The sequence below is a fragment of the Colias croceus genome, chromosome 16 (assembly GCF_905220415.1).
Source record: "Colias croceus chromosome 16, ilColCroc2.1".
In the NCBI taxonomy this organism is placed as follows: Eukaryota; Metazoa; Arthropoda; class Insecta; order Lepidoptera; family Pieridae; genus Colias; species Colias croceus.
Window position 1 is genome coordinate 7737697 of NC_059552.1, and position 13436 is coordinate 7751132.

The following is a 13436-nucleotide window of genomic DNA, read 5'->3' on the forward strand; positions in this document are numbered from 1 at the left end:
TTGCACGTGTGATCTCCCCTTTATATATCACCTTACCACGGTCACCGTAATTGCTTCCTGTCCTAATAAGTATTTGATTTGACCCTTAATGTATTAAAAATGCACAATTTTTAGAGATTTTATTGCTATTTGATAGTCTTACTTATTTAACAAAACAAAATACTCACTTCGAAAAAGGTTGTTTGGAAAAAAAAGCCACTGTTTTATCATTTTTATTCATATAATATAATATATATAAAATATAAGTTTGATAGTTATAGCACAGTAGTCTTTTTTACAGGGATTGCATAGTCTTTTGTTTAATCACGATCCTTGAGTATTACATAAAAGTTTTTATAATAATTATAATCTAGAAGTCTTTAGCATACTTAATTGTTATAAAACCTTAATATTTATCTAACCTTTTATCAAATGCCTTAAATATAAATTATTTCATACATATCAACCAGCTCTACGTAAATCTAGAGATTTCAATTCTGTCATCATTCTAATACATCATCTGGATTCACAAAAAATACTTCCTAATTTAATAATATCCAAACAAAGACATCTATTCTCAAAGACACAAATCATTTGCCATGATTTATTTAGTATTTACCTATAAAAGCTGCAAATACATCAAAGCGTGTTAATATATTTAATTATTTATGCAAATATCACCTTTAACTGAATGAAAATAAAAGTCAGAATGGTATGAATACATTTTTGTTTTAAATAATTACTACTTAATAGAGCATTAAAGATAATGCATGTTAATTTTCGATCTTATTTCAATTCAATAGGGTCTATTATTGGTAAAATGAGCGGGAAATATAGGAAATGTAAAGGAAACGGAAGGTTAAGGTGAGTTCCGCCATTAAACTTTTTGTTTGTTTGTCTCTTTTGGGGATTTTTGAAAAATATCGCGGGGGTGAGAGTCAAAGTAATGATAGATAAAGTTACATAATGAGGGTTGCATTTTTGCCCGTAAATAGACTGTGACATATGGTTTATGGAAATAAGATAAAATTTTGTTGATGGAGTAAATTAATAAACTGCCTTAGAATGTTACTATTTCCTTAATAATATATGTATCTGTCCACCTACCTATTTTTATGTTAAAGTTGGACACATCAATATCAAATTAACCCTTAGCTGGTATCGCCTTTTTTGGCAACACTACCGGTATCGTGGGTCAAATTCTACCCATACCAAACAATTTGTTGTAGAACGTAGATTTTTTATTATTTGTATAAAATATGGTTAGATAAGAAATAAAAAAATATTTTTTTTACAAAATAACCTTATTTAATTTTAGAATATAAAAAAAAATATCATGTTTACACACATTTGTAAATAACATTATTTTTTGGCACTTTTTGGTTAATGTGAACTTAAAACATAAAAAAAAATAGAAATGTTAGAAAAACTTTAACTAAAATATATTTATGGCACTTCTCATATCTTTATTATAACAAAAAAACAAATTGCTTCTGAAATCAGCATAAAATAAAAAAAATGACAACCAAAACCAAAATGACTTCTACCATCAACTATCATCCTCATCTTCTTCACTCTCATCTCTCGTATTTTCGTTCCTCGTATATTTTCTATTATTCTCGTATCTCCTCTTCGTTTTCATCGTCGTCAGAACTTACTCCAAATACATTGTCTTCTAAGCAACTAACAGATTAGGGATTGTCTCGATCGCTAAAGATTTCGTCGTCACAAAGTTGGTTTACATTAGGTATTCTTTCATTTTTCAATTCCAAATCATCACTTAAGTCATTCATCAACTCCTCGATTTGTCTGTCGTTCAAAAAGCCCTCCAATGTAGTACAAATAAACAATAAAACCAAAAAAGTAAGTAATTACACTCAGTGAAAAAAGTTACTTATTTGGTGTCGTGGGTCGAACGTGACCCAGAAAGCTACTTACCTCCGCTCCTAAGATAGTCACAGTTCTACACATCCACCCCCCGCTGCAGCTAGCGACGCACTGAGAATACTTAGAAGCGCACAGTCGTTGCATAAATATTTAAAGAATTATAACCGAAAATGTTCGCTTCTGGGTCAAATTTGACCCACGATACCTGCTAAGGGTTAAAAACAATCTTACTGTTTGGAAGACAAATTAGTACTTATAAATTTTATTTGTTGATCGGTTTTTGACTCTATGGTTTTAAACTTTTAACCCATTGAGCCCCGGCCCGATCGGTCCCAGACACAATAGATTTTCTATGCTATTCCGGAAAGTGATAACATCCCTGTAGCGTACCTATGTATTCAATATTCATGACGATATTTGATTACTAGGTAAATGATTTTTTTAACTGGAGCTACCTGAGCACAATGCAAAAGCTTATAATCAAAACTTTAATTCAAACTTTGTACACTTATCAAGCTTAATATTTTTAGTTTTTTTAACTAAGTATATTAATTATTTATTACAATGGACAAAGTCGCGAAGCTAAGCTAGTAATACAAAAGATTATACTAATTACCATGCGTATGTCCTGTGAAGCCTTACAATGCGGTTGAAGAAAGTACGGGACAAAGAGGATTGTCTTTCTTATAATACTATTGTGGCATTACTGTTTGGTGCCCATGATTTAGGAATTAATGGGAATTATAGAAATTTCTTAAATTAATTGTAATGCTAGGGAAACTAATGAAAGATTCGCGAACAAGGCTAATATGTACCTGTGATAAAGCTGGTAGAGTAAAATTAATTGAACTGCAGAATTATATGAAGGAAAAGATAATCTACTATTTTCTCTTATCCTATTTAGGTTAGGTATTTTGTTAAGTCGTTCCCTAGCACTTTGTTGATACTTACTATCTTGTATTAAATTCTGAGAAATTCTTTCAGATTCAGCATAAATTAGACAGGCATGAGCAATGACCTATTATACTAGTAGACGCGGCATACGCCAACATCATTGCACTAAAAAACAGCGTAATTAATACATACCTACTTACTAACGCATTATCACCAATACAGTTGTTCTCTCTTTCACTCTCACGCACGAGACATAATACATGTCTCACTCATGTACTTCGTAATAACAACTGCCGATTAAAATACAAAAAGAACGTCCAGCCACGACGCTGAATGGTGCGTGACTAAGTGAAACTCGGGCACTTACCTGAGTTTTTTCTTGCCAAAATAGAGAGCGGGTAACGTATCTAGCTCTTTTATATATCATAGGGCATGAGTACCTACTTAGAACTATGTAAGTTCGTCAGTTACAATGCAACTGTTTAAAATTTAAATGGTCCAATTTGTCTCCTTTTATTCCATAGAATGGTCACCATCAACCGAAGCCAATACGCAAGCGGAAGTCGTCGAATAAAGACGGAAAACGAAATTTCTACTTCTCCTATTAACAACCCACATACGGCATTTTGTATGGATTCCAAGTTTCGTCAAATTAACCTTATTGTAATGCGATTATTTCTCTTATTATCTTTGATTAGGATATTTTGTTTAATAGATATTAATAAAATTTCAATTATAAATATTATTAGTAAAATAATGTAGAGACAAATAGGACAGTACGACAAAGAAAAAAAACGACTCAGACCTTAGTATGATGGAAAATGAAGTTACAAAGAATTTATAAACTTTTCATAGCACGTGTTCAACTTTTTATAACCGCAATAAATAACAGAGTTAATTTATTATCTCCAGCCGCATGTACGTAAAAGAGCAAAAAATTAACATCGTGTAATCGATTCAAGTTTAAATAGAGACGTACCGCAAAATGACGCAAATGTCCTTTTAATGAGTTTCGGATGTCCATTTTCAATATAAAAGTCGCATGCCGTGGGTGGACAACATAAATTTGCCGCCAAATCAAAATGGCTGCGCGCAGCTGTCAATTGAGATGTCATATTGACAAACGTAAAATGCGCGGCTACAAAATACAGTTTGGCTTTTATTTTCATTGCAATAAGAAACAAAATAGATTGATTGTTCAAATGTTGATTTTGATTACTTTGGTATATTATTATGGCCATACAATGGTCATTAAGCGGTGTTCACGGTAATGTCGGACACGGTAAGATTGACAATTAAATTTCGTTTACCGCGTAATTGTCGTGGAAAAAAATAATGGGGGCGTAAGACGTAATTTTGAGGCGGTGATAATTGTGGTTATTAATATAGGCTATTAGTTGAACTAGTTTGTTGAAGCTTGTAGTTATTGCTTCCGTGCTCTAAATAAGTCTGAGAAATAGTTCCGTGGTACATTTTTTTGGATACCTACTAAATGACTACGATCACGAACAAAAGTGCTTTCATATTAAATACGGTATACCAATTTAATTCTACAACATTATTGTAATTGTTTTCCATACATATTATGTCGATACGTAGTTTTTATTATGCGGTAAATGGTAGCTCTATTTCTGTGCTCTATTCAATCCATACTAATATTATAAATGCGAAAGTAACTCTGTCTGTCTGTCTGTTACTCAATCACGCCTAAACTACTGAACCAATTTTCATGAAATTTGGTATGGAGATATTTTGATACCCGAGAAAGGACAAAGGCTACTTTTTATCCCGGGAAAATGACGAAATCCCGGAAATCCCACGGGAACGGGAACTATGCGGGTTTTTCTTTGACTGCGCGGGCGAAGCCGCGGGCGGAAACCTAGTGGACACATAATTTTGCGGTATGAATAGAAAACAATCCAAATCTATCATCCCGCAGCTGTCTATACTTTGTCAGACTGGTCGATCAATTTAGGTTATAGGTAAATAAAGGCACTAATCAATAATACCTAAGTCATAAATAAATAGTAACGCGTATTAGTGACATTAGAAAAAAAAATGCCTTTAAAAAATTTCAATTACACATTTTATCGACTCCAATCAGAGCTGTCGATCGACTTATCACTACCAAAGTACTTATTATTCAATTATTTCACACAACAATACCCATACACCCACGTGACTTCGAACCCCAGTACAGACGGAAGTCCAGGTGTAATAAATCACGTCATCACTATACCACTAGATTAATTTCATTGCACTACTGCTAATTTGAATTTAAATACAAACCAATTTGAATCTTAAGCCTTCTACATTAAGTTTAAAATGCCCTACATGTGCGAATTATGTAATCATTAAATGCATTCAAATTAATGATCTATAAGGTAGAAAATAAAGTAGGTTTTAGAATGTAGAATTAGTCGTCATAATGTTAGGGTAATACTGTGATAAATTGTTTTGGATCGTGCACTGTCTGTACACGACTTTATGTCAAAGATTTAGCACAATTAATTAAATGAGGATACCGTTTTTAACTATAATAGTAGTACCTATATCGATAGAATGATAAAGTCCAGAAAGCTTTAAAGTATTGTATGAACTTATGGTAAAGGGCAGATAACATTTCTTATTATTTAAGGAAACAGAAAAATCATCATCATTTCTATTTTATGCGCTTTATAGAATTTAGTTTTGTGTCTATAATTCCAATATAATTTAATCATTAGTCTATTCTTTATTACATTGTTGTAAAATATAATAACATTATATCACAATATTCTTTTTTCATATCTTAAACTTCCTATCTACGAGCAAAGCAAAGCTCAGTCAACCTACCAGAGTAGTGAGTACCTACTAAGTACATCTGACTAATTTCCACCCTCACACAAGGACGCTTCCAATTCCCATAGATAAAATCACAGTCATTAGAACAGGTGTGGCCAGATAGAAATTAGCGGAACACGTGGTGCGTGGGAACGCGCCACAGGTGTCAAATGTGAACTGTCAAATCAGGAAACGCGGGAAAGTTGACATATCATAATCCCGCCAATTCGAATTGCTAATTAGACCACAGATTACGAAATTGTTACTACGTCTAGTCTTATTGGAAGAGTTGCCAGTTGTTAAATGGTAGTTTAATGTTCTTAAAAATGATTTTCAATCAGGATTTTTAATTCATACTTACCTAGAAGGCTAGAAATAGAAACACGTTTATTCTATATTACTTACTATTTTTAACATTTTGAGGGTTTGTAGTTAGTAGGTGATTGAGCTTAAAGATTAATTACATTATGGTCCATTTTAGATTAGTAGATTAGAATAGGAAATTATTCCCACTGGAGGGAGCTCTATAGAAGACAGTGGAATTAGACGGTAGGTAGTCCTCTACATACGATCGTATGATTTGCATTCTCCAAAAAAGTTTCAACAGGCTTTTAAATATGACTTAGAAAAATATAGAATTGAATTGGCATGAAGACCGAAAGTCTCGCAGGACTTTGGATTCTCTTCCCGTAGTAGAATATTAATTGTAAAGTCCAATAAGTTTATTTTCTTAGATGAAACAAACAAAAACGCTTCCTGGTTGAAATGGTGTGTAATATTGGGAGAAACAGCGCGGGGCGAATTCCCACGGGGTCACGTTATATTGTACAGGGTGTTGTTTCTAGTATGCGTGCATTTCTGGGCTTTACTGTAAATTTAAGATATCTAAATTGTGATTATAATATCAAATATGTTTTTACGAGTACAAAAAATGTTTGTGTGCTGATACAAAATAAAAATTAAAAATGTTATTACTTCATAATTAAGTACTACAAGATTAATTTATTTGAATAAACTTAAAATGGTCCATATCAGGAGGGTAAATGGTTTTAAATATTATGTAGATAACAAAACACACATCATCGCATCATTAATTATGAATGAGAACATGTATTATATATATCTTACAGGATAGGTAGGTAATATACAATATATTTCTAGTGAGATACTCTTATAATGTAACTACAGTAGAATATAATTTCACATTAGTATAAGTTTTGAATTAATCTTAAAGATCTATCTATATTAAAAGATGAATCGAAAGCTGATATTAAAAGAACGCCCTGTATACAAGCAAAATATGTGTCGTGATTGGAAATATGCAATATTCACAGGTGGTTCCGCCCCTCGGGATTCCGTGGTTTTTGTGTGAATTCCAACCAACCGATATAATATCCTATCCTGTTTCAAAAGGGCATGTTGTACCTTCATAACAAGCTGCCCTGTTGACTTTTAATTAAATTACGTAGTTATTAAAAAATAAACTGTTTTAGTTTTTTGATGGGATTTTTGATGTTTTTATCAATTTAAAATTAGTTTAATTGTATCTTATTGTTTGTAGGTACTTTGGAATTATTACGTGAGGTGTTTTTTTCAATTTTTTGATAACTAAAAACATTCTAAACCTTTAACAAATTACAATATTATTACATGTAAGTACTCAAAACCCATCTCTAATCGGCAATCCATAATCCTTGTAAAACGTAACTCCTTATCCCACTTTAGCAAATCCGATCATACTAATACGTGCACTCAAATCTCGTGTGCAAACATTTTAAAAATCGTATCGGAACGGGGTGCCGTAGTGTCACATAAAGACCGTATTATCTCCGACCAGAATTTGTGGACCTCAGCTATCTAAATACGTAAAGTTGTCCCTACACGGTAATAAGCATGACATGCCGTGAATTGTCATGCTTCTTGAGTGACTAAAATCAAATCACGCATTTTTATACAGTTCGTTTCCATCCTCAGTATACAATCAAATAAACAACACACAAAAATTCTTTATTGTGCACCAAAATAACAAAAAATAAGTAAATATTGGACACAGTTGAGCTCAGCTCTGTAGTGTGTGAAACACTATGCTTTTGTATGACATGCAAAGATCTAAACGATCTTGCTGCATACTAACTTACAGTTTAGAAAATAGAAATCATTAATCAACTACCAGCACGTAGTTTGCATGTCGTCCATTTAAATCATTCAATTAAACGATTTATTGGGCCCTCTTCACGTTAAGGCGCGGAATAGAGTAAAACCCAGCTCTAGCCGTTTTTTGTACTGTTTTCTGGAGCTATCTCCTTCTTATCCAAAAGATATATCAACTAAATAAAAATACATTAAATTTCTACATATTCTTGGCTCAAAAATGGTAAAAGTATTTTGTTATTTTATTGACTTAAAGTTTAATTAATCTCCTCCCAAAGAAATCCCAGAAATTAGAAATAATTATGTTTACCGTGTATCTCCTCTTAAACTAATGATTCTTTTGATTTGGTATTTACACTATTGGATAGGCAATTTCATTACGAAAATTATGGTAAAAATTTTTTTTTGATAAGACCTATACTAGATTTTATAAACATTTTATTCAAAATTTTGGGCGTATTCGCAACTATATCTCTTGCGCTTGTATGGGAGGTTCAGTCGGCCGCTAGGTCTCGAGGGTGAAGCTTGTGTCGTTTGTCGCCGTGAGCGTCACATGACAATCACGTGACCCATGTTTATTCGAATAGTACGAATATCAAACAATGAGCGAGGAATTATAGACGCTACTACTATTAATTTATAGTGAGATTTTAGAAATCATCAATAATATAATAACTGGTCAATGAGCTTTAGTAGTGAAACTTTTATTACATCGTCTCAAACTTTTTGGTCTGTGTAGCGCATGTCGCGTGACGCACGATATGTACGATAATTGTCGTACAAATACGATAATTTTTAGTTAAATGTCTATAGTGTGAAAAAAGTTTCACTTTTACCGTGGTTTCATAAAACCACACAACATTTTTTTTTATATAATTATGATATTTAGTTTTTAAAACATTCAAATGCTTTATAAATATAATTTTTTTAATAATCGAAAATATTTTATAAAAATTATTATAAATTTATTAATTTATGCAATAAATCACATTTTACTTTTTAAGTTTTTAGTGAATAAGTATTAGGATTAGACAAACAACATTTGAAGTTTTAAGTATGTATACTACTTTTTGTCATGGGTGTCATTTTCATGGTTTTTGCGGTAGCTAAATTACCCAATATGAGGTCAAAACTAAAATCCAAGATGGCGCCGAGAAAATTTTTACATCTTTTTGTCATGGGTGTTATTTCCATGGTTTTTGGGGTACCTATTAACCAATATGAGGTCAACATTAAAATTCAAGATGGCGCCGATGATAATTTTACATCTCTTTGTCATGGGTGTCATTTTCATGGTTTTTGGGGTAGGTATAAACCAATATGAGGTCAAAACTAAAATTCAAGATGGCGCCGACGAAAATTTTACATATTTTTGTCATGGGTGTCATTTTCATGGTTTTTGGGGTACCTATTAACCAATATGAGGTCAAAACTAAAATCCAAGATGGCGCCGAGAAAAATTTTACATCTTTTTGTCATGGGTGTCATTTTCATGGTTTTTGGGGTACCTATTAACCAATATGAGGTCAAAATTAAAATTCAAGCTGGCGCCGACGAAAATTTAACATCTTTTTGTCATGGGTGTCATTTTCATGGTTTTCGGGGTAGGTATAAACCAATATGATGTCAAAACTAAAATTCAAGATGGCGCCGATGAAAATTTTACATATTTTTGTCATGGGTATCATTTTCATGGTTTTTGGGTTAGCTATTAAGTTATTAACCAATATGAGGTCAAAACTAAAATCCAACGACGAAAATTTTACATCTTTTTGGTATGGGTGTCATTTTCATTGTTTTTGTGGTAGCTTATATGAGGTCAAATCTAAAAAAATCAAAAATCGCGCTGACAAAATTTTGATATTTTTTCGAAATGGATGTCATTTATGTGGTTTTTCTTACAATCGTTTACATATTAATCGAACAGAATTCAAATTCTGTAGTTTAGGTGTAGCTTTTTGAAGTGAAAGTTCTATAGGCGCGTTGAGAGTAAAATTACAAGGTCGCGTAATGGTAATACCGTCACGTCATTGAGTAAGGCGGCGATTTTCGTATCTATAAATCTTACCAAAGAAGTTTCACTTCTGATATGTGTTCTCGGCTCACGCGCTCTTTTTTATTTTATTCTCTTCGTTTTAGTATATTAGATGAACTCTATTTTAAACAATTAACAAAGTTGAGCGAATACAGTGAAAAAGCGAATATCTGTCGGAATATTGACACAGAGTTTCGTTTTACATTACATTTCTAAATATGTATTTCAATAATCAATGCTCTTTTAAATTGATTTCTCCCGTAATATATAGGATTCGACTAGATAGCAAATTTGAGTATTTACGCCGTGGCTCAAATAATATCACAAAATTCGCTTTCGTGATAGATCTTGTTTTTGATACATAAAACAAGGCCTTTGAAGCGAAATTTTCTCCTTTAAAGTAAACTAAAACAAAATAACAAATACAAGCTATATAGTCGAATTCTTGAAAATGACACCCATGACGAAAAGATGTAAAATTTTCATCGGCGCTATCTTACATTTTAATTTTGACCTCATATTGGTAAATAGCTACCCCAAAAACCATGAAAATGACACCCATGACAAAAAGATGTAAAATTTTCGTCGACGCCATCTTGAATTTTAATTTTGACCTCATATTGGTTTATACCTACCCCCAAAACCATGAAAATGACACCCATGACAAAAGGATGTAAAATTTTCGTCGGCGCCATCTTGAATTTTAATTTTGACCTCATATTGGTTAATAGGTACCCCAAAAACCATGAAAATGACACCCATGACGAAAAGATGTAAAATTTTCATCGGCGCTATCTTACATTTTAATTTTGACCTCATATTGGTTAATAGCTACCCCAAAAACCATGAAAATGACACCCATGACAAAAAGATGTAAAATTTTCGTCGGCGCCATCTTGAATTTTAATTTTGACCTCATATTGGTTTATACCTACCCCCAAAACCATGAAAATGACACCCATGACAAAAGGATGTAAAATTTTCGTCGGCGCCATCTTGAATTTTAATTTTGACCTCATATTGGTTAATAGGTACTTACCCCAAAAACCATGAAAATGACACCCATGACGAAAAGATGTAAAATTTTCATCGCCGCTATCTTACATTTTAATATTGACCTCATATTGGTTAATAGCTACCCCAAAAACCATGAAAATGACACCCATGACAAAAAGATGTAAAATTTTCGTCGACGCCATCTTGAATTTTAGTTTTGACCTCATATTGGTTAAAACCTATCTCAAAAACCATGAAAATGACACCCATGACAAAAAGGTGTAAATTATCGTCGGCGCAATCTTGAATTTTAATTTTGACCTCATATTGGTTAATAGGTACCCCAAAAACCATGAAAATGACACCAATGACAAAAAGTTATTTCAACTAGAAACCATTTGGCGACAGTTTTTGGATAACATTTGAATGGGATTATCTAGTTTAAAAGAAATATAAAAATATCACCGAATGATGATCATTACAGAGTACCATCAATTTTGATTCATTTTAAAAATTTAATATAAAATTCATCCATATATGACTATAATTTAACTCTGAATTGGTAAAGACCAAAATTATGTGTTAGCACCAATATAATGTTTTTCTATAAAAAATATTTTAAATGCCATGTCTGTTACTTCTGAGCTCTGTGAATTTTACTTGTATTTGAAACAGTTCACGCGGATGCGCGTTAGGTGGCGCAAGAATTATTTGCGAAGTATTTTAGAAGCGGCGGATAGCTGTGGTTCGGGAAAGAAGTGTGAATGCTCAAGGTCACTCGCTCAGGGAACGACCTTAAGCAGCGTTGGCCTAACAAATGATCGTCGATGTTTGCCGCCATTACTGCGAATATGAATAAACACCTACAATGAAGGACGATCATAATAAACATTTGCTCTACAGTCTTGAGTCTACACTATCGTGACTGCCTCTACTCGCCCAATGCTGCCCTTTGTGAACAGGGCCAATATCATGCATGACATCACGTATTACGCATGTCATGCTGCATTACTGTCTAAGGACTACATTATCCTTTAAGCTTCTATTTTTCGAGAACAGAGGGCGGTATGGGAGGTCTTCATGAGTGGTTTTCGATTACGATGCTCTTGTAAATCGTATCAGAAGTTAGGGTTTGGCGTGTTGAAGCGATGAGGTTTAATGTATGCTCGAATTAACTTGTACTGTACTTGAAATTTAATTTTTATTGTGTTTTTTTTTTCAGAGACTGAATGAAGTGGAGATTCAGGACTGAAAATATGTATTTGGATCATCAGATGTGGAAGAAAAGCTTTTCTCAATTAACATACTTATTTTACTTTTAGTAATAAATAAATTTTATGCAACTCTTTAGAATCTGAATCATATATATAAAATTACAATTACATTTATAAAGGAGAATGGCAAACTCCCATAGGACTCTGGGCCTGATCGTTACACTGATGATTTATGGGTGATTAAATAGATAAAAATATACAGACTCTATGAATATAATAATTATAGATCTTTTCTATGGGATAGCAGAGATATTGGGATATTGATTAAGATCAATTTTGAATATAACGTTACTAAGGCCCTTCTGCCATTAGGTACGATACTTCTAGAATACGATACTCGCGTAGAATACTACTTAGATATTTGCTGGCTACCAGATGCTCGCATATTATGCGACTGAAAAATGACTAAATTCATCATTATTGTGCCTCGTTTTTGTGGACCGACGTTATAATAATAAATAATAATAATTCATTTATTTATTGCAACAACAGTTACGTCGTTATGTCGAGCAATCAGCAATTCCAGTGACGAAGAAGCTCTTGCAGTTTTTCTTTTTTATAGAAATAGAAGACGCCAACGTAAGAGTAAGAACTAAGAAGTACTGGATTCATCCATATATTGAAAGAAACATAAATTGTAGAGTTTTTGTAGCCGAACGAGAACTACAACATGATGATTAGATATTTTTATCTTTCTAACGAAAAGATACGCGCGAGAGTCGAGACGCGATGCAAAAGCGACCGACACGGTGAGTAGTGCTATACTAGTCGCGGACGTGTAGGATACCAGTAGCGTAGTGTGCGAGCCTACATAAAAATGTATGTGAGATACTCCGCGGCGACTAGTCTCCGAGACTTGCAGGATACTTGAATCGCCTATGCGTATCGTAATGGGAGAAGGGCCTAAAACTTCACTCAAATGTCAAACAACAAACATAAACAAATCACTCATAACTGACACAATTATGATTAATAATTTGACATTTTATTAATGGCCAGCTACCTAAATAAAAATGTTATAATTATTATTGATTAAGTTAAACATGTTTATATTTTATAGAATGATCTAAATAAATTAAGATATGTGTTAAAAATAAGTTAAGTTTTGCTTCTGATTTATAAAGCATTTGAATTCAATAAAATTAAAAATAAAATATAGACATTCATTCGTATTAATCGATATATTCGACTTTTTTACTCCTGACAACACTGACAATCTCTGCTTGATAAGACCGGTAGTCATAGAAATCTAAATAACAATGCCGGTAGTGAACACATTATCTTTTTTTTCAAAGAGTGGTTTTCCCATAGAATCAGGAGTAAATATTTTACCAAGAATTACTAAAAATAATATAATGAATTTTAAATATATTATGATTTCTGTAACAGTTAGGCCC